The 27,984-nt window shown below is 37.9% G+C and overlaps 1 protein-coding gene across 5 annotated transcripts in view; it reads left to right on the plus strand.

The window, feature by feature from the left end:
* Positions 1–27,984, plus strand: part of ATG4A (autophagy related 4A cysteine peptidase) — a 54,352-nt gene that overhangs the window by 4,939 nt on the left and 21,429 nt on the right. The window contains exon 1 of one of the 5 annotated variants that reach the window (XM_032330493.1): positions 7,065–7,087. The exons of 3 other annotated variants lie outside the window; for them this stretch is intronic. The gene's annotated coding sequence lies outside the window, so the exon portion shown is untranslated. Of the gene's footprint in view, positions 1–7,064; positions 7,088–24,357; positions 24,374–27,984 lie in introns of those variants that run through there. One more of the 5 variants, XM_032330492.1, reaches the window with a different exon arrangement.

The raw sequence follows: 27,984 nt of genomic DNA on the forward strand, positions 1-27,984 counted from the left end.
TTGCCAACATTTGTTATTGTCTTTTTATCATAGCCATTCTAAATGAGTGTGAAATGATAACTCATTGTGGTTGTAATTTGTATTTCCTTAACGACTAATGATGATGAGCATTGTCTTGTGTGCTTATTAGATAGTTGTGTATCTTCTTTGGTGTGGTGTCTGTTCACATATTTTTCCCATTTTTGAATTGAGTTATTATCTTTATTGTCTTTTTATTGTTCAGTTTTAAGAATTGTTTTTACATTCTAGATACAAGTCCTTGCAAGATATATGATATGTGGATTTTTTCTATTAGACTGTTGCTTGCCTTTTCATTTTCTTAATGGTGTCTTTTGAAGTGCAAGGGTTTTGAATTTTGATGAGGTCCAATTCATAATTTTTTCTTTTGTGAATCACGCTTTTGGTGTTCTACATTTTTTAAAGTGTACAATTTATTATTAATGTACTTTCGAGTTGTGTTACCATCAACACAATCTTATTTGAAAGATTTCCATCACCCCGGAAAGAAAACTTGTGCCCGTTTTCAGTCACTCCCCATTGCTACTCCCAACCAATAATCTAATTTCTGTTTCTGTGGATTTTTGTTTTCTGAGTTTTCATACAAACAGAAAGATTTGATATGTGGTCTTTTGGGTCTGCCTTCTTTCACTTAGCATGTTTTTGACCTTTCTCCAAATTTTACTATGTATCAATACTTTGTTCCTTTTTATAGCTGAATAATATTCCATTGTATGGCTACACAATATTTTATTTTTCTGTTCATCAGTTAATGGGAATTTGAGTGGTTTCCACCTTTTGGCTGTTATGAATAATGCTCCTATAAACATTCGTGTGCAAGCTTCTGTGCAGACATGTGTTTTCATTTCTCTTGCTACATATCTAGGAGTTGAATTGCTAGGCCACAGGGCAACTCTGTTTAACTTTGTGAAGAACTGCCAAACTTTTCTACAACAGCTGCACCATTTTACATTTCCACCAGCAATATATGATGGTTTCATTTTCTCCATCTCTTTACCAGAACTTGTTAATGTCTGTCTCCTTTATTATAGCCATTCTAGAGGGTGTGAAGTGGTGTATCATTGTGATTTTCTTCTTTTGACTTGTTATGGGAAGTATATAAAGCATGTTGACGTTACTTTTGGTTCAAACAGTAGTAGTTATTGAAATGACTTTCCAACAAAAAGTCAGTTCCCTTTCAATTTCCAGTTTTCTGAGTATTTTTATCATGAATGAGTGTTGAATTTTGTTAAATAGCTTTTTCTGTATCAATTGATATTAGACCATATTAGTTTTCTCGTTTTGTCATAATATGGTGGATTACATTGATTGATTGTCAAATATTGAACCAGCCTTGCATCCCTCGAATAAACCCACTTGGTCATGTAGTGTATAAATTTCTTTATATATTGAAGAATTCCATTTGCTAATATTTTGTTAAGGATTTTTGTGTCTGTATTTTTTTTGTAAGTTTCACAAAGAAATGCCGTTTTGCCTTGTTATTTTATTTTCTCTAAAGATTTTATTTATTTATTTGATGGGGAGATCCCATGTAGGCAGAGAGGCAGGCAGAGAGAGGGGAGAAGCAGGCTCCCTGCTGAGCAGAGAGCCTGATGCAGGGCTGGATCCCAGGACCCTGAGATCATGACCTGAGCCCAAGGCAGAGACTTAACCCACTGAGCCACCCAGGTGCCCCTTGCCTGTTATTTTAGATTGAATTAAGAAACATTACCAAGTCTGCAGTGAAAGCTCATTTCCAGAGCCATTCAGTGTTTGATAACAGTGACTGAAGGCAGTTTGTCTGACAGTTTAAAAATGTAAAAATCATTCCTCTTAGTTTCCCAGATGAAAAACATGAGTGGATTTAATTTGGCCTGCTAGATGAAGTTTGCTGATGGGGGTTGTAGAGTGAATATCATATTCATAGTATGTGTTCAATAAATATCTTGTTGATTACAGAGATACAGCTGGCTGGTTTGTAGTATTCACATAGGATTGAATATAGTAACAGTTTACCTTAATAATCCATCAAGGAATTCCATTTGATTGCTAAGAACAGCTGGAAAAATAACTCTGAGTAATCCTACTGAGTGACTTGTTTGGGTTATCTTCTTTTATAAATGGTGTTTTGTACTTTTATTTTGTTTTTATTTAATTAATTAATTTTTATTTATTTTATTTTTTTCTTTTGATACCACATGGCAGTTAACTTTCAGTTCTGAGTCCTTTGAGGCTAAGGGTAAGGTAACTCTTGACTTTTTGAAGGTTGAAAGACAGATCTATAAGGGAAAATGTTTCTTTTGTCTCTGGCTCCAAGTTATGGAGGAACAAGATGATGACTGTTTATCTATCAAGAGTCAAAGGAGGCCCCTGTTAGGGACTGACTCCCTTGCTGCCATATGATTATTTCCTGTTGCCTTTTCTACATGGTCACCTAGATTGTAGGTCCTAGAACAAGCCAGATTCACCTTCTGGACATAATAAGGCTAAGAATAACTAACATTTATGTGTCAGATACTGGTCTTATATCTGATTTAATCCTTCACAACAGCCCTAGGATGTAGGAACTATTATTTATCCAATCCCCATTTATTAAAAATGAGAAGGCAGGTTCAGAGAATTGAAGTAATCTAACATGCCTAAGGCCACACAGTTTAGTAAAAGTTGGAGCTAAAATTGAAATCCAGGCCTAATGCCCTAGCACCTAACCACTACAACATAGTACTCAATATTGCTGAAGATGAAATCATATATAAATGAAAACCTCAGATAATGCAACACTAATTCCTATAGCTCTTTGGGCTGTTAAGGCTACCTCTGATGGAAAGAAAATGACATGTTTTTCATGCTTGAGAGCAATGCTCTCGTATGGAGCTATTTGTGATGATGGAAAAGTTCTGTATCTATGCTGTTCTAGTATGGTAGTGTTTACTTTAAAAATAAAACTGTCAGTTATTTTAACCAAAAATGGGTTTATTCAGGAATAGCAGAGAATCACAGTTCAGGACACACAAGCTACAGCAAAACCACAGGCAAATCTGGAGAACAAGGAAGAGGAATGTGGTTTTATTGAGGAAGGGGGGGTAGTTGAGAGGAACTGTTATACACAAAAAAACCATTGGAGGAAACTGGGAGTTTGAAGTGTACTGGCTTTTTACTGGTTGAGTTGTGTCAGTCTCTCATTGGCTGGGCCATTTGCACCCAAGGAGAAAATCTCTCTTCCTCCTGCTGGGATAGGAAAGTGAGGCTTCTTCCTGTTGGGAATACAAAATAGGTCTCTTCCTATTGGGATCTGCGATTGACAGTGATAGGGTATGAGAGCTCCAGCTTCTGGCCTCTTGACTCCATTTTACTGATGTTTTCCTTTATTAATATTCACAACAGCTGCTAGTTACATTGAGCACTTGAAATGTGTCTAGGAAGTAAATTTTAAATTTCAGTTAATTTTAATTATTTTAAATTTGAACAGCTTCATGTGGCTAGTGGTTATCATTTTGGACAGGGCAGAGAGAGGCAATTTCCCCCTGTGTGCCCTTTCCTAATTATCACTAAATATTTTACTCAAGGCAAATATGTTTTTTTTTCATAACTGGAAACGAATGTATTCTATAGTGAAACAAACTTCAGGACAATTTACACAGGGTGAATGCAAATCAGTGAACTGTTAACAGTCCCAGGAATAGGTTGTGGGTTATCCAGAATGAAACTCCTCCTTCCCTACCACTTACAGGGTAAAGTTTGAACAACTGGCCTGAAGACACTTTGCCATTCATAATGCATGGTTTGAAGATGTAATTCCTTTATGTGGCTTATTGCAAACACTTCACAATTGCCAGTTGCCCGGTTTTAGAGGAGATGTTTAAATCTGTGGCTGTAATGTTTTTTCAGCACGTGTTTTGATGTTACAGAGAAATGTCTTTGGTATTGCATGTCACTGGCTATGTACACCTTCCCCATTTAAAATCTATCCCTTCGTACAACGGACTATCATAATAAAATGTTTTATTTACTTATTCCTTGGGTTTTAGCTTCCACATTCTTGTTTCTCAGTTATTTTATTATGGTTTCTTTTTTTAACTTTCTGAAAGTCAATAATAAAAGACATACACATTGCAGAAATAGTACAAAAATCTCCGTATATTCTTCATCCAGTTTGTCCCAATCACTACACTTTATGTCATCATAATACAATATGAAAAGCAGGAAACTGATGTTGAAATGATGTGTGTGTACAGTTCTCTGTTACTTTATCACATGAGTAGATTTGTGTAACCATCACGACAATCAAGATACAGAAATATTTCACTAGAAAGCTACCTTTTAAGGCCACACCTACCACTGACTTCCATCATCCATACCCCTGACTAATACTAATGTGTTCTCCTCTCTAATTTTGTCATTTTGAGAGTTTTATATTAATAGAATCATAAAGTATGTGATTTTCCCATATTTTTACTTCATAATTTTACCTCAAAGCCATCCAAGTTGATAAGTGTAACAATAATTTCTTCTTTTTTATTGCTGAGAAATGTTCCATGCCTTGGATATATTAAAATTAGGGTCAGGTCCACTCCTTCTTGTATTGAGGGACATTTTGGTCATTTCCGCTTTGGGGCTATTACAAATAAAATTGGTATGACCATTTAAGTATAGGATTTTCTGTAGACCTAGATTTTTATTTCTCTGATATAAACACCCAATAGGGCAATTGCTGGGTCATATGAAAAGTGTATGTTTAGTTTTTAAAGAGACCAACAATTTTTCCACAGTGGCTATACTATCGTACATTTCTATAGGCAGTGTATGGGAGATCCAGCTTCTCTGCACCTTTGCTGCTATTGGGAGTATCATTGTTTTTAGTTGAACCATTCTGATAGGTGCATAGTGACTGATAAATGTATTGTGATTTTATTTGCATTTCTCTAACAGCTAATCATAGTCAAAATTTATATGTGTTTATTTGCCATCCCTGTATCTTCTTCAGTGAAATGTTTCTTTATGTACCTTGCCCATTTTCTAATTACATCATTTGGGTTTGTTTGTTTTAACTGTCAAGTTTTGGGAGTTCTTTATATAGTCTAGATACAAGTTCTTTGTCATATGTGTAATTTGCAAGTATTCTCTAGTAAACTATGGCTTGTCTTTTCATCTCATGAATAGGATTTCTTACATAGTAAGAATATAATTCTGATGATGTCCAATTCATCAATTTGCTTTTTCATTTCTGGATTGTGCTTTTGTTGTTCTCTCTAACTCTTTTTCTTCAAGCCCTGGATCTCAAAGATTTTCTCCTAGATTGTTTCCAAAATTTTTCTAGTTACATTTTACATTTAAGTCCATGATCCATTTTCAGGTAATTTTTGTATATAGTGTGAGGTTTGAGTTGAGATTAATTTTTTAAACTATGGATACCCAATTGCTTCAGCTTCATTGAATTGCTTGTGTACTGTGGTAAAAAAAAATGAGTAAACTGAATTTGTATGAGCCTATTTCTGGGTTTTCTGTTCTGACTCATGTGTCTATCTATGTGTCTGTCACTCTGCCACACCCCAGGGTCTTATTTACTGTAGCTCTATAATAAGTTTAAAAATTGAGTAGAGTGATTACTCCTACCTTATTATTTTTTTAGTATTGTTTCTTTCTTTTCCTTTTCCTATACATTTTAGAATAATCTTACCTATATATAAAAAAAATTGCCAGAATGTTGATAGGCATTATATTAGACCTGTATATCAATTTGGGAGAACAGCATCTTTACTAAGTTGAGTGTTTTTAATCCGTGAATGGGGAGTGTCTCTCCATTTATTTAGATTTTCTTTTCTTTCTTTTCTTGGCATTGTGTCCCTTTCAGCATACAGGTCTTATATGTATTTTTTGAGAATTATAAATATTTCATTTATTTGAGTGACCCTTCATGGTATTGTATTTTTAATTTTGATTTTCATGTGTTCATTGCTAATATATAGTAATGCAGATGATTTTTTATGATAATCTTGCAGCCTGCAATGTTGCTGAATTCGCTAAGTTGTAAGAGGTTGTTTTGTGTTTGTTTGTTTGTTTGTTTGTTGTGGTTGATAGCTTCAATTTTCTTTGTAGATTGCCTTGTCATCTGCAAATAGGGACAATGACATTTCTTCCATTTTACTCAATATGCATTTTATTTTTTTCCTTCCCTTATTGTTCTGTCTAGGACTTTCAGTATTTTGAATAACAGTGGTGAGAGCTGAACCCTTGCCTTGTTCTCAATCTTAGGGAAGAAGCAATCAGTCTTTTAGCATTAAGTATGATGTTCGCTGTAGGTCTGTCTTCCTTTCCTTTTCTCTCTTTCTTCCTTCCTTTCCTTTCCTTTCTTCTTTTGAAAGTTGAGGTAAATGCCTACAGGGTGGCTCAGTGAGTAAAGCATCTAACTCTTGATTTTGGCTCAGGTCATGATCTCATGGGTCCTGGGATCAAGCCCTGTATCTGGCTCTGTGCTCAGTGGGGAGTCTACTTGAGATTCTCTCCTTCTGCCCCTTCCTCACTCACTCTCTCTTGTTTTCAAATAAATAAATCTTTAAAAAAGTAAGGTTGAGGCAGTTCCCTTTCAATTTCCAGTTTTCTGAGTATTTTTATCATGAATGAGTGTTGAATTTTGTTAAATAGCTTTTTCTGTATCAATTGATATTAGACCATATTAGTTTTCTCATTTTGTCATAATATGGTGGATTACATTGATTGATTGTCAAATACTGAACCAGCCTTGCATCCCTCGAATAAACCCACTTGGTCATGTAGTGTATAGATTTCTTTATATATTGAAGAATTCCATTTGCTAATATTTTGTTAAGGATTTTTGTGTATGTATTCATGAATGATATTGGCTTGTTATCTGATTTTTTTGTACAGTCTGTCTGATCTTAGTTTAAGGAAATATTGGCCTTTTAAGAGTTGGGAAATATTCATTCTTCTATTTTCTGGAAAAGATTGCATAATATCACTATTAATTCTCCTTCAAGTGGTTGGAAAAATTCTCCAGTGTGACCATCTGGGCCTGGAGATTCAATTTCCTGTATTAGTCATAGAGCTGCTCACATTATCTTCTTCATACTGAGTGAGTATATGTTTACAGTTTTCAAGGAAGTGGTCCAGTCTATCTAAATTGTAACATTTATATGTGTACATTTGTTTGTAGTATTCCCTTATTATCTTTTTGGAGTTTGTGGAGTCTCTAGTGATATCCCCTATCTCATTCTGGTATTAATTTATATCTTCTCTCTTTTATCAGTTTGTCACTCTTGCTAGAGAGCTATTGATTTTATTGACCTTTTTAAAGAATCAGCTCTTTATTTCATTGATTTTTATTTTTCAATCTTGTTGATTTCTGGTCTTACCTATTATTTCCTTCCGTTTGCTTCCTTTGGGTTTATTTTGCTCTTTAAGGGAAAAAATCTTCCCTTAAAAAATGGGAAGTTAGATTTTTTAATTTGAGACTTTTCCTCCTTTCTAAGGTACATACTTAGTGCTATAAATTTCCCACTCATCAGTGGTTTAGCGGCATGTCACGTATGTTTTATTGCTGTAAATAATACGTAATATAAGATCCACTGTCAACACATTTTTAAGTGTACATTAAAGTATTAACTATAGGCATGAAGTTGTCTGGCAGATTTCTAGAACTTTCTCATCTTGGTATGGCTGAAACTCTATACCCGTTGAACAGTAACACCCTAATTCTCCCTCCGCCCAGCCCCTGGCAACCTCTGTTGTCCTAATTTCTGTTTCTTTGAGTTTGAATACTTCAGATACCTCATGTAAGCAGAACGAGGCAGTATTTGTTATTCTGTGACTATCTCATTTCACTCAGCATGTCTTCAAGTTTCGTTCATGTTGTAGCATGTGACAGGATTTCTATTTACATGGCAGACTAATATTCTAATGTATGTATATACCACATTTTCTTTATCCATTCATCTATCGATGGACAGTTAGATTATTTCTACCTCTTGGCTATTGTAGATAATGCTGCAAATAACATGGCAGTGCAAATATCTTTTCCAAGTCCTGATCTTTGTTCTTTTGCATAAATATCCAGAAATGGGATTGCTGGATCATATGGTCGTTTCATTGGTAATTTTTTGAGGAACTGCCATAGTGTTTTACATAGCAGCTCTTCCATTTGCTCATTCCCACCAGCAGTGTACAAGGCTTCCAGTTTCTCCATATGCTCACCAACACTTGTCCTTTCTTCTTTTTTTTAAAGTAATAGCCATCCTAATAAGTGTGAGGTGATATTTGATTGTAGTTTTGATTAGCATTTCCCTGACAATTAGTGATGTTGAGCATCTTTTCATATATCTGTTGGCTATTTGTATATCTTCTTTGGAAAAATATCTCTCCAAATCCTTTGCTCAGTTTTAAGTAAAGTTATTTATTTATTTATTTATTTATTTATTTATTTATTATTATTTTTTAAGATTTTATTTATTTATTTGACAGAGAACACATGTAGGCAGAGAGGCAGGCAGAGAGAGAGAGGAAGGGAAGCAGGCTCCCTGCTGAGCAGAGAGTGAGATGCGATGCGAGGCTCGATCCCAGGACCCTGGGATTAGGACCTGAGTCAAAGGCAGAGGCTTCAACCCACTGAGCCACCCAGGTTCCCCTATTTATTATTTTTTAAATTGTTTTTTTGCTATTGAGTTATAGGGGTTCCTTACATATTTTGGATATTAACACCTTATCAGATATATGGTTTAAAAGTATTTTCTTCTATTCTGTAGGTTGTCTTTTCATTCTGTTGGTTGTTAACTTTGCTGAACAGAAGCTTTTTAGTTTGATGTAGTCCCACCTATCTGTTTATGCTTTGGTTGCCTGTGCTTTTAGTGTCATATTTAAGAAGTCATTGCCAAGATCAATGTCATGAAGATTTTGCCCTGTTTTTTTCAAGGCATTTTATAGTTTTAGGGCCTAAGTTGAAACCTTTAATTTTGAGCTGATTTTTGCATATGGCCTACAATAAGGGCCCCATTTTTCTTTTGCATGTGGATGTCCTTTCCCCAACACTATTTGTTGAAAAGCCTATCCTTTCTTCATTGTGTACTCTTGGCACCCTTGTCAAAGATAATTTGACAAAGATAATTTTAAATAAACTCATGTGTATGAGTTTATTTCTGGGCACTGTGTTCTATTCCATTGGCCCATGTGTCTATCTTTATGCCAGTGCCATACTCTTTTGATTGCTATAACCTTGTAATATATCTTGAAATTAGGAAATGTGTGGTCTCTAGCTTTGTTTTTCTTTCTCAGAATTCTTTCGGCTATTTGAGATCCTTTGTGGTTTCATATGAATTTTAGGATAATTTTTTTTGTTTCTATAAAAATGCCACCAGGATTTTGAAAGGGATCACATTCGGTGTGTAGATTGATTTGGATAGTGTGGATGTTTGCACAGTATTGTCTTCCAATTTGAGAGCATGGGATGTCTCGCAATTTATTTGTGCCTTTAAATTCCTTTCAGGAATGCTTTGTATAATTTATAGTATACAAGTTGGTCACCTCCTTAGTTAAATTTATTTGTAACTTTTATTATTTTCATTCTATTTTAATAGAATCCTTTTCTAAATAATTTTTTCAGATAGTTCATTGCTATTAGATGGAAATATGACTGATTTTTTTTTAAGATTTTATTTATTTATCAGAGAGAGGGGGAGAGAGCGAGCACAGGCAGATAGAATGGCAGGCAGAGGCAGAGGGAGAAGCAGGCTCCCCGCTGAGCAAGGAGCCCGATGCGGGACTCGATCCCAGGACGCTGGGATCATGACTTGAGCTAAAGGCAGCTGCTTAACCAACTGAGCCACCCAGGCGTCCCATGACTGATTTTTTTAAAAGATTTTATTTATTTATTTGACAGACAGAGATCACAAGTAGGCAGAGAGACAGGCAGAGAGAGAGGAAGGGAAGCAGTCTCCCAGCCAAGCAGAGAGCCCGGTGTGGGGCTTGATCCCAGGACCCTGGGATCATGACCTGAGCTGAAGGCAGGGGCTTTAACCCACTGAGCCACCCAGGTGCCCCTGACTGATTTTTTTGTATGTTGATTTTGTATCCTATAAAAATATTTAGATTACTTGCTCAATTCAATTACTCGAACAATTTTTGTGGAGTCTTTAGGGTTTTTACATACAAGGTTATATCATGTACAAAAAAGCTAATTTTCCTTTCTTTCTGATTTAAATGTTATTTATTTATTTTGCCTAATTGCTCTGGCTAGGGCTTTTAGTACTAGACTGAATAGAAATGGTGACACTGGGTATCCTTGTCTCATTCCTGATCTTAGAGGAAAGCTTTCAATTTTTCACCATTGAGTATGATGTTATCTGTGGACTTTTTATACATGACATTTATTATTTTGAGGTAATTTACTTTTATTCTTAGTTTGTTGAATTTAGAATACTCAACTTTTCAACATGAAAAGGTGTTGAATTTTGTCAGATGCCTAATCTGAATCTGTTGAGACGATCATGTGATTCCTCCCCCCATTCTGTTAATATGGTGTATCACATTGATTGATTTGCATATGTTGGGTCATCCTGACATCCCAGGGAGAAATCCTACTTAGTTGTGGTGTATAATATTTAAAAATATGTTATTGAATTTGGCTTGCTCATATTTTTGAAGATTTTTGCATCTATATTTATCAGAGAAATTGGTCTGCAATTTTCATTTCCTCTAGTGTCCTTTTCTTGTTTTGGTATCAGGGTAGGGGTGGCCTCACAAAAAGAGTTTGGAAGTGTTCCCTCCTTTTCAGTTTTTTGGAAGAGTTTAAGAAAAATTGGCTTCAAAACTTATTTTTTTAAAAAGAATAAATGTTTTTAACTTAAAGAGTGAATTTAAAGTTAATTCTTTCTGGGTACCTGGTGGCTCAATTGGTTAAGCATCTGACTCTTGATTTTGCCTCAGGTCATGATCTCACAGTCATGAGATTGAGCCCCTCATCAGGCTCTGTGCTGAGCACAAAGTCTGTGTAAGAATCTTTCCCTTTCCCTCTGCCTGTCACACCCTGCTTGCACACTCTCTCTCTTTAAATAAATAAGTAAATTGATAAATAAAATTTAAATCAATGAAGTTAATACTTTAAAAGATGTTAATTCTTCTTTTACTGTTTGATAGAATTCACCAGTGAATCCATCTAGGCCTAGGTTTTTATTTGTTTGGAGTTTTTTGATGACTGAATCAATCTCCTTACTAGCTATACTTCTGTTCAGATTTTCTGTTTCTTCACAATTTCGTATTGATAAGTTGTATACATTTAGGAATTTAACCATTTCTTTTTGTTTGTCCAATTTGTTGGCATATCATTGTTCATAGTAGTTTCTGATAATCCTTTTAATTTCTGTGTCATTGTTTATGATATTTCCTCTTTCATATCTGATTTTATTTATCTGGGTATTCTATTTTCTTAGCTAATGCAGCTAAAGGTTGTCAATTTTATTGACATTTTTAAAAAAACCACCTATTAGTAATTGATAAACCTCTAGCCAGACTCATCAAAAAAAGGGGGGGGAGGACTTAAATAAACAAAATCACAAACAAAAGAGAAGAAATAGCAACCAACACCACAGAAACACAAACAATTGTAAGAGAATATTATGAAAAACTATATGCCAACAAATTAGATAACCCAGAAGAAATGGATAAATTTCTAGAAACATATAACCTAGCAAAACTGAAGCACGAAGAAATAGAAAATTTGGTAATTACCAGCAAGGAGATTGAATCAGTAATCAAAAAACTCCCAACAAACAAAAGTCCAGGACCAAACAGCTTCACAGGTAAATTCTACCAGACATTTAAAGTTTGAATACCCATACTTCTCAAACAGTCTAAAATATAGAAGAAGAAGGAAAAGCTCCAAATTTATTCTGTGAAGTCAGTATTGCCTTGATACCAAAATCAGATAAAGACACCACAAAAAAATGAGAACTACAAGCCAGTATTTCTGATGAACATAGATGCAAAAATCCTCAACAAGATACTAATAAACTGAATCCAACAATACATTAAAAAATCATTTACCATGAGCAAGTGGGCTTTATTTCTGGGATGCAAGAGTGGTTCAATATTCATAAATCAATCGATGTGATACATCACTTCAGTAAAAGAAAGGATAAAAACCATATATCATTTCAATAGATGCAGAAAACACATTTGACAAAGTACAACATCCATTCATGATAAAAATGAAAACAACCTTGAAAAAGAAAAGGACAGCTGAAGGCATCACAATTCTGGACTTCAGGTTATATTACAAAGCTGTAGTGATCAAGACGGTATGGTACTGATACTAATATAGGCACATAGATCAACGCAAAGAATAGAAAACCCAGAAATAAGCACATAATTATATGATCAATTAATCTTTGACAAAGCAGGGAAAAAGACAGTCTCTTCAATAAATAGTATTGGGAAAACTGGTGTGCTACATCCAAAAGAATGAAATTAGATCACTTTCTTACACCATACATAAAAATAAACTCAAAAAATGGAATAAAGAGCTAAATGTGAGACCTGAAACCATAGAATTTTTAGAGAGCACAGGCAGTAATATCTCTGACATTGGCCATAGCAACATTTTTCTAGATTTATCTACTGCGACAAGGGAAATAAAAGCAAAAATAAACTATTGGGACTACATCAAAATGAAAAGCTTCTGCACAGTGAAGGAAACAGTCAACAAAACTAAAAACCTACTGAGTGGGAGAAGATATTTTCAAATGACATCTCTGATAATGGGTTAGTATCTAAAATATATAAAGAACTTATAAAACTCAATGCCTAAAACATGAATAATGTAATTAAAAATGGGCAGAGGCAGAAGACATGATCAGACATTTCTCTAAAGAAGAGACATCCAGATGACCAACAGATGCATGGAAAGATGTTTAGCATCGCTCATCATCAAGGAAATGCAAATCAAAACTTCAGTGAGATATCTGTCAGAATGGTTAAAATAAAAAAAAAAAAAAAACAAGAAACAACAAGTGTTGGTGAGGGTGTGGAGAAAAAGGAATACTCATGCACCACTGGTGGGAATGAAAAGTGGTGCAGCCACTGTTGAAAATGGTATGTAGTTTCCTCAAAAAGTTAAAACAGAGGGTCGCCTAGGTGGCTCAATCCGTTAAATGTCTGACTCTTTAGTTTCAGCTCAGATCATGATCTCAGGGTTGTGAGATCAAGCTCTGTATCAGGCTCTGCACTCAGCATGGAGTTTGCTTGAGATTCTCTCCCTCTCCCTCCCCAGCACCCCTCCCCCTACTCTCCCACTCTCTCTATAAAATAAATAAATTTTAAAAATCTTTTTTAAAAGTCAAAACTAGAACTACCCTATGTAGTAACTGCACTACTGCGTATTTACCCCCCAAATACAAAAACACTAATTCAAAAGAATACATGCACCTTTATGTTTATAGTAACGTTATTTATAATAGCATGATATGGAAGCAGCCCAAGGGTCCATCAATAGATGGATGAAGAAATTGTATATATATGTGTGTATATATGTATATGTATATACATATATATGTATTTACATGTATATATAATACATTTATACATTATATATAATGGAATATTATTCAGCCATGAAAAAAGAATGAACACTTGCCATTTGCAACATCTGGATGGAGCTAGAGTATAGTATAATGCTAAGCAAAATAAGGCAGAGAAAGACAAATACCATATAATCTCACTCATGTGGAATTTAAGAAACAAAACAAATGTGCAATGGAAAAAAATGGGGAGAGAGAAACTAAGAAACAGACTCTTAACTATAGAGAACAAACTGATGGTTACCAGAGGGGAGGTGGGTAGAGGGATTTTAAGGAATTGTGTTGAATCCGTAGGTTGCTTTAGGTCATATGGCTATCTTAACAATATTAGGTCTTTCAACCCATGAACACAGATGTCTTTCCATTTGTTTGTGTCATCTTTAATTTCTTTCAGTAATGTTTTGTAGTTTCCCACTGGTATACTTGTATACACTAAATAAAATTAGACTATCAAGTAAAAATTCTTTGTTAAACCTTGCTTTTCCAGTAGTTTCAGAGTATGAATGGTACCCCATCCATGGTTCCCAGAAATTATTTGCTGCTTGGCACAATTGCCACCCATACCAGAGGCTCTGCTTATTTGGACATTAAGGCATCAGCAAGCTCCTTTATGGTACAGGGTCTGCCTGCCGTTTTTCTTTTTATTCACTATCACTACATTTCCCTTAAAACTAGTCTTTTTTAGTGACTCTAAACTTGAGACCCTGGCAGGACTGCTTAATGATGGCAATAAAGGAAGGCAGAACCAGGCTTTGGGTGGAGAGGGACCTCAAAGCAAACCCAGCCCTGGCTCCTCAGTGAAGCCTTCTCTGATTATGCTATCCCAGGCTCATCTCCTTTTTCTGACCTCCTGATAACACTTGTGTCTGTTATACAACCAGCATTCATCTCATCTTACCAACGAAAGTAGAATCTCAGTTACCTCACTCTTTCTGGGGAAAAGGCATTTCGAATAAACAACTTTCTAAATGGCTCATGATTCCCTCTAAGCACTGTAAGCTTTTAACATTTTCCCTATCATGAATGGAATTCCCCAAAGAGGGGGAAAAAAAACCAACCAAGAAGCAATTTACTCCTCTGATTTCTTATACAGCTTTTATGGGCATAATCTAATTTTTTGAGTGAGGACCATTGTTATGACTATCAGTTATTATATGCTATAATGCAATGGTATTCTAAGGCCTGTTGAAATATGATTCAATGGTTGTCCCTTCACTGCATGGTCCCAGACCATTTAGTCATTGTATGTGTGTGTGAGTATATGACTCCATATTAGTTTTTTTATGATGTTCTGTCTGTTTCCTTGTCAGCTGGCCCTTTTTGCTGTTGTCAATCTACTTCTATAAAATCAGTTTTTATCCCCTTGTTCAGAAGGTTCACGGAAGAGCTCTAAACTGGGACTCAATGCCTGAAGGGAATGCTTCTCAAGGGTCTTGAAAACTTCAGCATTTACCTTCTCTAGTCTTTTTTGTTTGTTTATCTGTAGGTTTGCTCTAGTTTGGCAAACTTAACTCTGAGACTAAGAACAAAATCTGCAGGAACGAGAACCACTAGGGACATTGAAACCAAATCATTCATTGTTTTTCCTTCTGTCTAGCTCCTCTCACACTTGCATGACTCTCCAGTCAGATATTTCTTGCTGGATCTGATGGAAAAGATAGTTGGTGACAGGAAGCAGTCTGAGGCAACTCTGGCCTATATCACTTCCCGTCATCAGAGAACCAAACATCAAAAGGTGACACTTAAGAAACGGCGTTTTCTATTTGGGGCTCTCTGACCAGGACTACTCAGGTCTCTGACGAGGAGCTCAGAGTGGGGAGTATTTTTAAATTTTGCTATCGTGGTCATGGTGGATGGCAGAAAGTAGAAATGGGAACAGCCTTTAGGGATAGTTATTGTGAAATTCATAACAGAGAGGGGGAACCATGGCATGAGTGTTGCAGAAACAGTTCAAAGTTCTAGAAGTATGAACTGAATATAATGGAGAATACACTAGAGATAGACTTAAAAGTCATAATTGGGAACAGTTCTTCATCCTGCTTCCCTGTACACGTCTATTTTCAGTATTCATTATCATGAAATCATTCCAACTTTTCAGAGATGTTAGAATTTGAGTGCACTTGCTGATCCTAAATCTCTGGTGAAATATAAGATGTGCGAAACTGAAGTACAAGCTTTGACATTTAAGTACATTTTCTCTTGGCCACAACCAGGCACAAGTTCTAACGAAACACTTAGCTTTGGGGATATTAACACTCATTTAAAGTTTACAAAGCACGTTTATATCCATTCTCTCATTTGCTCCTCGCTATAGCCCTGTGGGGAAGATACTATCTACATTTTATGGATAAGGAAAGGGAATCTTAGTTTACAAGAGTTGCCCAAGGTGACTTACGTAGCAAAAGACAGAGCAGAAATAGAACCTAGTTCTTCCAATTCATAAGCCAGTGTTCTCTTCAGTCTACTATACTTTCTTCCACTAACATTTTGGGGGGTGGGAATTCAATATATTTCTCTGATGAAGATCAGCTAATGCTATAGTAGAAAAGAAGAATTAGTAAGTTTGGGAATTTGTAATCAAATCAAAGTGAGCCTACAAAATCGATAACATTTTGGAATACTAGAAGTTGAAAAATCCAATAAATTAGCCTGACATCTAAGTAATATCTGGAGCACCCAAATACTTTGACTTGGCTTTGATGTGTGTGTGTTGAGGGGGGGAGAAATTTAGAGCTATATCTCTGTTCCTGATAAACAATATTTTGTTGTTAGCATAATTTTGATCTATGTTGCCCATCTGTACCAGAAATAAATCCAGTATAGAGACTTACCTTTTTCTCTTTTCTTGAATTGAGGTATTCTTTACATACAGCTAAGTGCACAGATCTTAAGCATACAGCTCAGTGAAATTTTATATATGTGTACCCTCTACCCAGATCAAGATAACATTTCTTCCCCCACCTCTGCTGTCCCAGAGTTTCCATCTTGCCTCTTCCCACCAGCCAACACCACCTCCCAAAGGTAACAACTATTCTGACTGCTATTATCATAGATTAGTTTTGCCCGATTTCAGACTTTATATGAACAGAATCATATTGTATGTACTATTTTGTGTCTGACTTCTTTTGTTTAATGTGTCTGTGAGATTCATCTGTGTCTTGTACCTAATATTAGTTCTTTTTTCTTGCTCTGTACCATTGCTATGAATGGTTTGCCACAGTTGATCCATGCACCTTGTCTTAGTTCATTCAGGCTGCTGTAACAACCTTCATAGACCAAATGGATTAAGCCACAAGCATTTATTCTCACAGTTCTGGAGGCTGGGAAGCCCAAGATCATGGCATCTGCAGGCTGGGTATCTGGTGAGGTCTCTCTTTCTGGCTTGCAGATGGCTACCTTCTTGCTGTGTCTTCACATGTGGGAGGCAGATCATCTCTCTGGTATCTTTCCTTATACAGGAACTGATTCCACTCACAGGGATTCTGTCCTCATGACCTAACTACCTCCCAAGGGCCCACCTCCAAATGCCATCATACTGGGGATTAGGGCTTCAACCTATGTATTTGGGGCAAACACTAACACTGTGTTGATTGTATTCTACTGATGGACACTGGGATTGCTTCTAGGCTTTGGATGTTATGGATAAAGCTGCTGCGAACATTTTTTACCGTATCTTTCAGTGGACACATGCACTCATTTTTCTTGGACATAAATCTAGGAGTGGAGTCTTCAGGGTAGGTGGAGTAAATCAAAAGACATTTTTAACTTAGAATAAGTTAAGTCAGTATTAATGAAAGAGCTGATGGCTGGGCATCTTATAAGCAGCCCTACTTTGTGAAGAGCCACTTTTGGAGTTAAAAACGGATCTGTGTTTGTTTAGCAGATCAAGATTTTCTGCCTGCAGATATTAGAGAGTATTTTTTTTAAGATTTTAATTATTTATTTATTTGGCAGATCACAAGTAGGCAGAAAGGCAGGCAGAGAGAGGTGGGGGGGAAGCAGGCTCCCTACTGAGCAGAGAGCCCGATGTGGAGCTCAATCCCAGGACTCTGGGATCATGACCCAAGCCGAAGGCAGAGGTTAACCCACTGAGCTACCCAGGTGCGCCTATTAGAGAGTACTTTTGCTGTGGTTGGTGGATTGCTTTTCAGCAGATAGATGTTTATTTTCCTGGTGTCTGGTATACACAGTGCACAACAGGGATGAGGAGCCATTTTATAGCAAGCCGCATCTTTTTATTTTTTTTAAAGATATTATTCATTTGACAGAGAGAGAGAGAGATCACAAGTAGGCAGAGAGACAGGCAGAGAGAGAGAGAAGGAAGCAGACTCCCCGCTGAGTAGAGAGCTACATGCGGGACTTGATCCCCGGACCCTGAGATCATGACCTGAGCCGAAGGCAGAAGCTTAACCCACTGAGCCACCCAGGCACCCCAGTTGCATCTTTTTGAGATGGAGTACAGTTATCTCTTCTTGGGGCACCATGGCGCAAATAATGACAAAATAGTGTTGGAAAATCAGGTTCACTTTACAGAACTTTACCCGAGGGTTAACTTGGAACACATCTTTTGTTTTGAAAGTGAAGGTACATGTATAATTTTATGCAATCCAAAAACTGAACTCTGGCAGTATAGTTTTACATGACATCAAAGGTAAAGAATTTTTAAACATCATATGCCTGCTGGCAGTATTTCCTAATGATGTGTGATGTTGAAAGGGTGTGGAGAAAACTCCCATGGTCTGGGAAGTGGGTGAGGTGATTGTAAACAGAGGCGAAAACCTGGGCAAGTGCCCTAAATGAAGTGGAGAGTTACTGTTCCTGGGGAGGACTCCAGAGTTTTTGCCATTGTGCTATGCCAGTGAGCGTGCCCCAAGACAGAGATCCACCTTCTCCCCTTCCTTGACAAAGATGGTCACTTAAGGCTTTTTTTTTTTTTTCCTTAACAGAAGCTAATTTGATAATGTTTAAAAACCAACAACTAAGATTGGTATTACAGGCAATTACTTGTTGCACTGTTTCTATTCTGCTCATAGGGAGATGCCCAGACTTCCTCCTGAGTGTGTTTGAAAGCATTCAGGGACTCCAGGAAGCCTGGGTTAAGTCAGAAGCCTAACCAAGGCTTCCAAGGCCAACATCTCCTGGGCTTGTTTGTTTCTCCAGCCTCAACCCCTGACAGTTTCCATGTGGCCTCACTGTTGCACAGTCTCCCAGCCCTTGGCATTTGGGTCCAAGCTGTTCTTCTGCCTGGAACAGCCTTCTACCATATTTGCTTAACTCTGATCATTTAAGGCTAAGTCCTGTCATCACCTCTCTTCCCCAAGCCTTCTGTGTACCCAGGCTGGCTTAGATGGTCCTCTGCTGTGCTTCCTTAGCTCCACCTGCCAACACTGACCATACTGCCTAAAAATGAACTCTCCTTCTCTCTTCCCAACAGACTTGGAGTTGCTTAACACGTGTTACTCTCCCCAAGGCCTTGTACAATGTCAGTCATATGGTAGGTCCTCCACAAAGGATTGTTAAATGGATGTTTGCAGAGACATATAAACCAGCTTGTCAACTTTTGTCAGTGTGCCCATTCATCCCATAAACATTTGATGGGGCTTAGGGGGACAACTTATTGCAATGCCCTATGATTGGAGCTTTCGGGAATATGGAGAGAAGCACTACATGGACTGAGGTGGGAGTTTGTCCCAATAACAGAGATATGACATGCCTGAAAATAACAATACTCTAGAGAACAAAGTGCCCGGTGCCATAAAAGAGATAAAAATAAGGGACTGTAGCAGCTTAGAAGAAGCCATTCTCTTGGTGGGAAAATTGAGGGCAAAGTGTTCATAGAGAAAGTAGCATTTGAGGTAGGACTTAAGTATAAGTAGGACATGAATGAGCAGAGAGCCTCCAATGTATCACATGGTTTCTTTTGGCTGAAAAGAGTAATGAAAGGAGTAATGAGCAGCGGGGAACAAATACAAATGTAGGAGGTGGCCATATAGGAGAGAGCCTTAAATTCCAGGCTGATGAGTTCATATGCAACTCCTATCAGTTGGAGCAATCTTGGAAGCCCGGTGAGGTTTTTGAGCAGCTCAGTGACATAGGTGAAGCGATCCTCTAAGATTAGTCTGACAATGCTGTATTTTAATATTTTCTTAGTAAACTATTATTAACTAAATTGCCAATAATTATTTTTACTAAACAAATAGCATGGAAAAACTTCAAGGCCTGTAGCTCCTTGACCTTTTTGCACTAGTCCTTTCTCACTGGAAATCTCGATGAGTAAGAGATCATATGACCAATTAGTTCTGAGAAATGAACATTGAAATGGACAGAGGAAGGAAACACTAGCAAGACAGAAATGGCTCATAAAAATGCATAGACACATAAAGAGTTGTTTGCTTAGGAACCGTGTCCAAAACATTGCCTTCAGATGTCTGGAAAAATCTGGACAAAGCATATGAATATTATTGCTAAGATTTATTCCTTTGGGGTAGTTTAGGTCACTTCCAGTTAAAAATAATTATACTCTTCTCGCCTTGGGCAGTCTACTTTTACTATCCCCTATAAACAGTGGGGACTGCATTGTCAGTTTGTTTTATAGTATGTTATATGGCCAGAACATCTGATTTCTTGCCACCTTAGGCCAGGGATTCAGTGCTTCGTGTCTGCATTATTACAACAACCTTCTCATTCCTGCCCCTTGTCTCCAATGCCTTGGACCCAGCTTCTATTGTAACAGCAAGGTATAGTGGAGAAGAATACTGGACAGAGAGTAAGGTTAAGTCGGTTTGAATCCTGGTTATACAGCTCACTGACTCTGGGCAAGACTCCTCACCTCTCTGAGACTCAGTTCCTTCAACTCTAAACTGGAAGTAATGATCTTTGCCCTGGATACCTCAAGAGGCTGTCTCAAGCATCACGTGAGAGGGCTCTGAAAGCTGTTAGTGGCTTGACTGAGACTTGGACTCTACCAGCTTGCTTCGTTCCCTCTACCATCCAGGCTTTAGTCACGTTGCTAATCTCATCGCCCAGTATTCTCCAGCACTTAGACCCCTCTCTGACCCACACATACTTACTAGCATTCCCCTAATCTGGAATTTTCTCCTGTCTTAACTCTGTTCATCCTACTTGAAGCAATAATTTAAGCACCAGTTAAAATCCTGTGTCCTCTTTGAAATCATTTCTGATGGCTCTAATGCTCATTGATTTCCCCTTTTCTGAATTTTGATCACATGCAGTTATTATCAACACTTGCTTATGCAGTGCCTTTTATTATTAGATTTTTCATGGATGTAAGGCTCATATCTTTAGATATTATGCTTTTATGATGCCTTCAATTGCTCATTTAAATTTAGTGACTATTTATGAAGCTACTTCCTGTATATCCCTCACAGAACCAAGTACAGAACTTAGTAAATAATTGCTGGCTCAATTATTTAGAAATTCACACACAGACTCTCTTAAGAGAGAGAGAGACAAGTAAACCCATCTTCTTTCCCCAGAGCCTGAAGTACCCCTCCTAACAACCCACCCTACCTCTACCTCCATAGATAGGTTGTTAGGATAAACCTGCTCAATAGAACTTGTTATAGCTGTGCTGTCCAGTATGGTAGCCAATAGCCACATGTGGCTGTTGAGTGCTTGAAATGGGGCTCGTGCAGCTGAGTAACTTACATTTTGGTTGTATTTAATTTTAGGTAATTTAAATGTGAGCAGCTGCATATAGCTAGTAGCTACTGTATGGACAGTATAGGTCTAGACCACTGGCTTTCTAACTTTTTTGATCCAACAGTACAATAGGAAATACATTATGTATTGCTGCCCAGTTTATTTACACACAAATGAGTCTCATGAAATGGTACAAATCCTTATTACATGTGATATGTTCTAATATTTTTCTGTTGTATTTAATGTTTTTTTTTAAGAAATGCTGATTGTGACCCATTGTGTAGAGTTCATAGCCTGCTGAGGAGTTATGATGTGCTGTTTGAAAAACATACTGCTCATTTTATAGATGGAGAATCTAAGGCCCAAAGAACTGCAGTAAGTTCTCCATGGTCACACAGCTAGTTGGTGGCAGGGTAGGACTAGAACATAAATTTTAGGGTTTTTTGGCTAGAGCTCTTTTTGAGAGGGGAGAAGGGTGATTCCTCCTTTTCTTCACCTGCCATAAAAACCACATTTTGTTTTTGTTTTTAGTTTTTGTTTGTTTATTTGTTTTTGTTTTTGTTTAGAGAGAGAGAGAGCACACATGTGCACATGCGGGGTAAGGGGGCAAAGGGAGAAAGAGAGAGAGAGAATCTTAAGTAGGATTCATGCCCAGCACAGAGCCTGAACTGAGCCTTGATCCCATGACCCTGAGATCGTGACCCAAGCTGAAATCCAGAGTCTGATGTTTAACTGACTGAGCCACCCAGGTGGCCCCACATTTTTTTATGTTAGAGAAATACTGCATGATACATTCTTCATTTTGGCAAAACATTTTCATGATATCTTGATCCCCACATGAATCAGGAGCTCTATATTTGAGCATTCCTGTTCTTTTGGTTTGGACACTGTCCAAAATCAAAGGCACAATACCATGGGGGCTTTTTTTGGACCCACTATATGACAGCAACTTATACTCCTTGGGAATACAACCACGCTTTGCACTAAGTAGATTGAGTCTTAACAAAAAAAACCTCTTGATAATCAAGGTGATTCTCACCTCAGTTTGTGGGATAGTTGCCTCAAGTCTTGAATTATAAAGCCAATCATATACTTTTTGTCCATCCATCCATCCATCCATCCATCCATCCATCCATCCATCCAATGTCCTGCCTTCTTTGTCTTATCAATGAAGATAAGCCTTACCAAAGTGGCATCTTTTTATTCTTCTGAGAAAAAAAAAAAGGAATATCTTCAAAAAGAGCAGAGTTACATTGCCAAAAGCAAAAAGGGGCAGCAATTTAGAGGGACAGTGATCTGAGTGGTAGGTGTATTCCTTAGCAGTTCATGCATGGAATCCCATTTCTTCATGGGTGTCAGCAGAAAACAGACAATAATTTGTCCTGAAATGAGAACAACAAAAATATACTTAAAGAGGCAATGAGTTTTTTTTAAAAATCCCTTTAAAGATTTATTTATTTTTATTTTAGAGCGGCAGGGGAGGAGCAGAGGGAAAGGAAGAGAGAGAATCTCAAGCAGACTCCCCGCTGAGTGCAGAGCCAGAGGCAGGGCTCCATCTCATGACCCTGAGGTCACGACCTGAGCTGAAATCAAGAGTCAGAGGCTTAACTCACTGAGCCACCCAGGCACCCCCAAAAGAATCACTTTAAAGGAAAACCAGAGAGTCCAATTTTACATTTCATTTGATTCTTACCACCATTATCAGTAGGATGAATTGACCAAAATCTGTAAGAAATGTTCTATTTTGTGGGGCCAAGTTATTTATGGTCCAGTTGGTTTTTCTAGCTGTAGAGGGTACTGCCATTTCTCAGTCACTGAACAATGGACCCTCGGCAACTGGACTGGTTATCCCTTTGTGGACTTGCCCTGAAATTTGTCAGGCACAGCCTCCTGCTCTCCACCACCACCAGCACCAGTCAGTTAAATAGAATATCCTTAAGTCATAAAGTCCCACTGAAGCCTAACCCTTTGGTTAAGATTCTGTATTGTAAGTCTAAAATGATAAATGTTTTCTTGGGGTGCCAAAGTTTATAGTGGTGTAGAGAAATCCTTATGTCTTTTGCACTGTTTGACAACCCAGCATCTCTAGGATTTGATTTGCTGAATACATTCAAGAAAACTTGCTGTTTGGGACGTGACAGTCCCTCTTGAAATGATGAGGATTGTTGTCCAGTTCTCTATTTTCTAGGTTCTTGGTTGTCAGGAAAGCAGGGCAGTGGGAGGGAGAGAAATGCAGATGGGAAGGGCCTGAGCCTGGGTGGGCAGAGGCTTGCGAGGCCAGAACACTAAGTGGACCCAGAAGGAGGAGGATGAAGGCACATTTTAGGCTGAATTTGTTGTTTTGAATTCCACCTGCCTCCCGAGGCTCTGCTAATCCACCTGCTGTCTGCCATGTCCCTCTTCACAATCCCCGTGCAGGTTGACTTCCTCCACTTTTTTTTTTTTTTTAACCCTGTCCTTCTTCTATCAACCAAACCCATGAGTCCTACATGTTCTGGTTAGATCACACTTTATCTCCCTACCCCACATCTTGTTTTTCTGCTCCAATTTAATCATCCACACTTCCAAATTGCAGGTTATTTTTGTCTCCCTCCCTCCCTCTCTCTCTTTCTCTCTCTCTTCCCCCCACCAGCCCCACCCCACATTCAGTTGCTTGCCAAATCCTTTTGATGTTCCCTCAACCAGGAATTTCTTCCCTTCCCCCTTCCCACTTATAACTCATTTCTATTAAGGCTCAGCTCAGATACTACCTTCTCTAGGTTGTAGAAGGCCCACTCACCCCCAGTTGGAATTAATCATTTGTTGCCTTCTGTGTCGCTTTCTTTCTTTATGGAATTATATTTGACACACAATAAATCTATTAGTTTCAGGTGTATAGCCTAGTATTTTGATGTTTTTGATATTTTGATATAATTTATGAAATAATCACCTCGATAGGCCTAATTACCATCTGTCACTGTACAAAGTTATCCCAGTATTATTGACTATATTCCCTATGTTGTATATTACATCACTTTCCTTTATTATAGTACTTATTGTTATTAGTTGTTTCCAGACCTACCCCCTCCACTAGATTAAAAGCTTTTGGAAGATGGATGCTACGGCTCAGTGATGTTTTAGCCTCTGTGCACATGGTAGGTACTCAGTAAAAGTTTATGGAATTAATATATTAATGAATATTCAACCCTTACCATACCTATCTTCTTAGATTTTTTTTTATGTTTTTGAAGCTGTTACTTGACAGTATATTAAATATGTATGTACTGCTGAGAAGGCTGTTCTAGAATCAGCAGTATCCTGGCATGCCTTTAAAATCAGGTGGCCTATAAGGAAGATGTGCCATAGTATCTCAGGCGCTTTCTGGCCCTGAGATTCTGTTACCATGAGATTTCACTTTCGAGAATTTGTGTTGTTTGTGGGACACAAGCCACACCGAATCTAGGAGCCCTCACGTAAAAGCGTCTCTGGGAAGTGCTATCAGAAAATGTATCGTTATAAGTGACTCTTAATCTCACAAAACAAACTGAGGGTTGCTGTGGGGAGGGGGGTCAGGAGAGGGGGGTGGGGTTATGGACATTGGGGAGGGTATGTGCTATGGTGAGTGCTGTGAAGTGTGTAAACCTGGCGATTTACAGATCTGTACCCCTGGGGATAAAAATATATTATATGCTTATAAAAAATAAAAAATTTTTAAAAATTGATCATTCAAAGCTATTTTCTCATTTGCTTGCAATTTTGTGAAATAACCCTTAGAAATCTGGTCAATGACTAGAAAACATATTAAAGTAAGACATAGCAGAAATGGCTGAGTGAGGGCCTCTGAAAATTCTGTCTATAATAGCAATGAAAAAAATGGCAAAAATGGCCAGAATCAACCTTTTCAGTACTTTAGACATTTACCAAAGGCTTGCAACAGTCTGGGTAGTATTTATTCAAGAAAAGCAGCTGCATTTTGGCCTATAGGAGTCTTGAGAATTTAGAGCTTCTTTTTTTTAATATTTTATTTTTATTTATTTGACAGAGAGAGATCACAAGTAGGCAGAGAGGCAGGCAGAGAGAGGAAGGAAAGCAGGCTCCCTGCTGAGCAAAGAGCCCGATGTGGGGCTCGATCTCAGGACCCCGAGATCATGACCTGAGCTGAAGGCAGAGGCTTTAACCCACTGAGCCACTCAGGTGCCCCGAATTTAGAGCTTCTAATTGCAGGGAAAGCCAGGAGCCTGACAGCCATTGTAGGACACAGAATGGAGTTGGAGTTCCTGTAAAGCCACATTTTTATTTTATTTTTAAAAAGACTGTGTTGATTTATTTGAGAGAAAAAGAGAGAGAGAGAGCAGGAGCAGGGCAAGGGGCAGGGAGAGAAGGAGAAGCAGACTCCCTGCTGAGCAGGAAGCCTGACATGGGGCTTGATCCCAGGACCCCAAGGTCATGACCTGAGCCAAAGGCAGATACTTAACCAAATGAGTCACACAGGCACTCCAAGCCTCATTTTCAGAGAATTGTCATTATTTGATCTTTCTGATGGTTCCTTGGAAGACCCCACTTGCAATACTGTATTTATTTGCCCTTACTTGGAATGGCAGGGGCTTTTTAAAAAATTAAACTATTAGAGGTGCAGACACTATGGAAAACAGTGTGGAGGTTCCTCAAAAATTAAAAATAGAAATATCATATGATCCAGTAATTCCACTTCTAGGTATTTACCTAAAGTAAAAAACAAAACAAAAACAAACAAAACATTAATTAGAAAAGATATATGCACCCCTATGTTTGTTATAGCATTATTTACACTAGCCAAGATATGGAAGGAAGCCCACTGTCCATCAGTAGGTGAAAGGATAAAGTGTGTGTGTGTGTGTGTGTGTGTGTGTGTAATGGAATACTACTCAACCATAAAAACAAATGAAATCTTGCCATTTGTGACAACATGGATGGATCTAGAGGGTATTAAGTTAAATGAAATAAGTCAGGCAAAGAAAGATAGATATGATAAAATTTCACTTGTATGTGGAATCTAAAAAACAAAACAAGCAAACAAACCAAGAACAGACTCATAATTACAGAGAAGAAACTGGTGGTTGCTAGAGGGAAAAATGGTGAGGGAATTGGGAAAACAGGTGAAGGGGATTAAGAGGTATAAACTTCCAGTTATAAAATAAATAAGTCATGGGGACTCGAAGTATAGCATAGGGAATATAGTCAATAGTCAATTACAATATTGTAATGGTTTTATATGGTGACGGATGGTGACTACACTGATTGTGGTGACCATTGAGTAATATATATATTGTCAAATCTCTGTGTTGTATACCTAGAACTAATATAGTATTGTATGTTAGCTCTATTTCAGTTGAAAGTAAAATGATCAAATGAAAAAACTATTATAGAGGCCATTGTTTAACTTCATAGCTGGCTGAGGCAGTAGATAACTGGAAAGCTTAAAAGAAAAAGCTAAGGAATAACGTGTTCATTGGAGCTTGGAAAGTTTGGGCATATCCCTGGGAATCTAGAAGACTATATGCATGCTCAGGGCCATATACATTCCTACTGTTGTGTGCATGCTGAGGAAAGAACTGACGGGGCTTTAAGCTTTCACTCTGGCTGGTTCCAAGCTCTGCACAAGGGAAGACTAAGGCAGAGTTACCCACTGGCTGGCTGAATGTTGAAGGCATGTCCCAACATGTACACAGAGCCTCTTGGCCAAGACTGGGAGACTTGCTGGTTCCAGAAGTTTAAGGCATCTTGGTTCAGTTATTAGCTGACCACTAAGCCAACCCAGCAGAGACTCCAGTGCAATAATCATTATTAAAGTAAAATGGAACAGAGTGAAGCCTGTTGTTCAGACCTTGTAGAAGCAAATTCTTGGTCTGCCCAACTGCAGTCTTTGTAGCTCTGTCTGTATAGTTTCTATCTCTTTCAACGGGCTGAAAGGGCAGGAAAATCATATGGGGATGATGTCCTTGTTGTTTTTAAGGCAAGATAAAGGTAGTTTATGAAAAAAAATTAAAGGATTATGTTATTCAGAAGTGATTCTGTTGGAAAATGCGACTTCACTCCTGCACCTCAGTGATGTCTTGGTCTGCTTCTTCATTGCGCTGAATTCTCCTGGTGGACGACCCTATTCCCCTTTTCTCACCAGACTCTCTTGAATATACCCTCCTCATGTTACTGCTCTTTGCTTCTGTTAATCTCATCTTCTGTTGTGGCTTTCATTTGCTTCATCCATATACCCTCATCTGGGTCTGGCTATAGCCTGACACACTGCATTCTGGGAGTCCATCTTCTAAGGGGAGAATCGGGAAGAATAGAGATGGTAATGACCTTCTTTCTGGCCCAAGAAGGGCTGAATAGCAAGGGAACAATTTGGTGATCATTTTGGTCAGGGCCATCCCAAATGAAGCAACACAGTTCTTACAGGCTTTAAGGGGGTGTACTAATTTGACCAGATAGCTGGGCCATGACTCACTGAGACAGGATTGGAGATAGAGAAACGTTTTTGTTTTTTGTTTTTTGTTTTCCTGGCCAGTGCTAAAAAAAGACCCAAGGCTTATATGCATACATGCTGTACATTCATCAAGTGCTGCTCTTCCTCACCCCTGCCAAAGGAATGCCAAACAGGTTGCCCCTTTCCTGCACTCCTCTTGAGCTCCTTATTTTCTGACTCTGTTTCTAGGCTACACTGGATGTTCATTTTAACCTGGTTTCTCCTTCCTGTGAGGGGTAAAGAGTAGGGTGGGAAGGTACACAG

Source organism: Mustela erminea, chromosome X (assembly GCF_009829155.1).
Source record: "Mustela erminea isolate mMusErm1 chromosome X, mMusErm1.Pri, whole genome shotgun sequence".
In the NCBI taxonomy this organism is placed as follows: domain Eukaryota; kingdom Metazoa; phylum Chordata; class Mammalia; order Carnivora; family Mustelidae; genus Mustela; species Mustela erminea.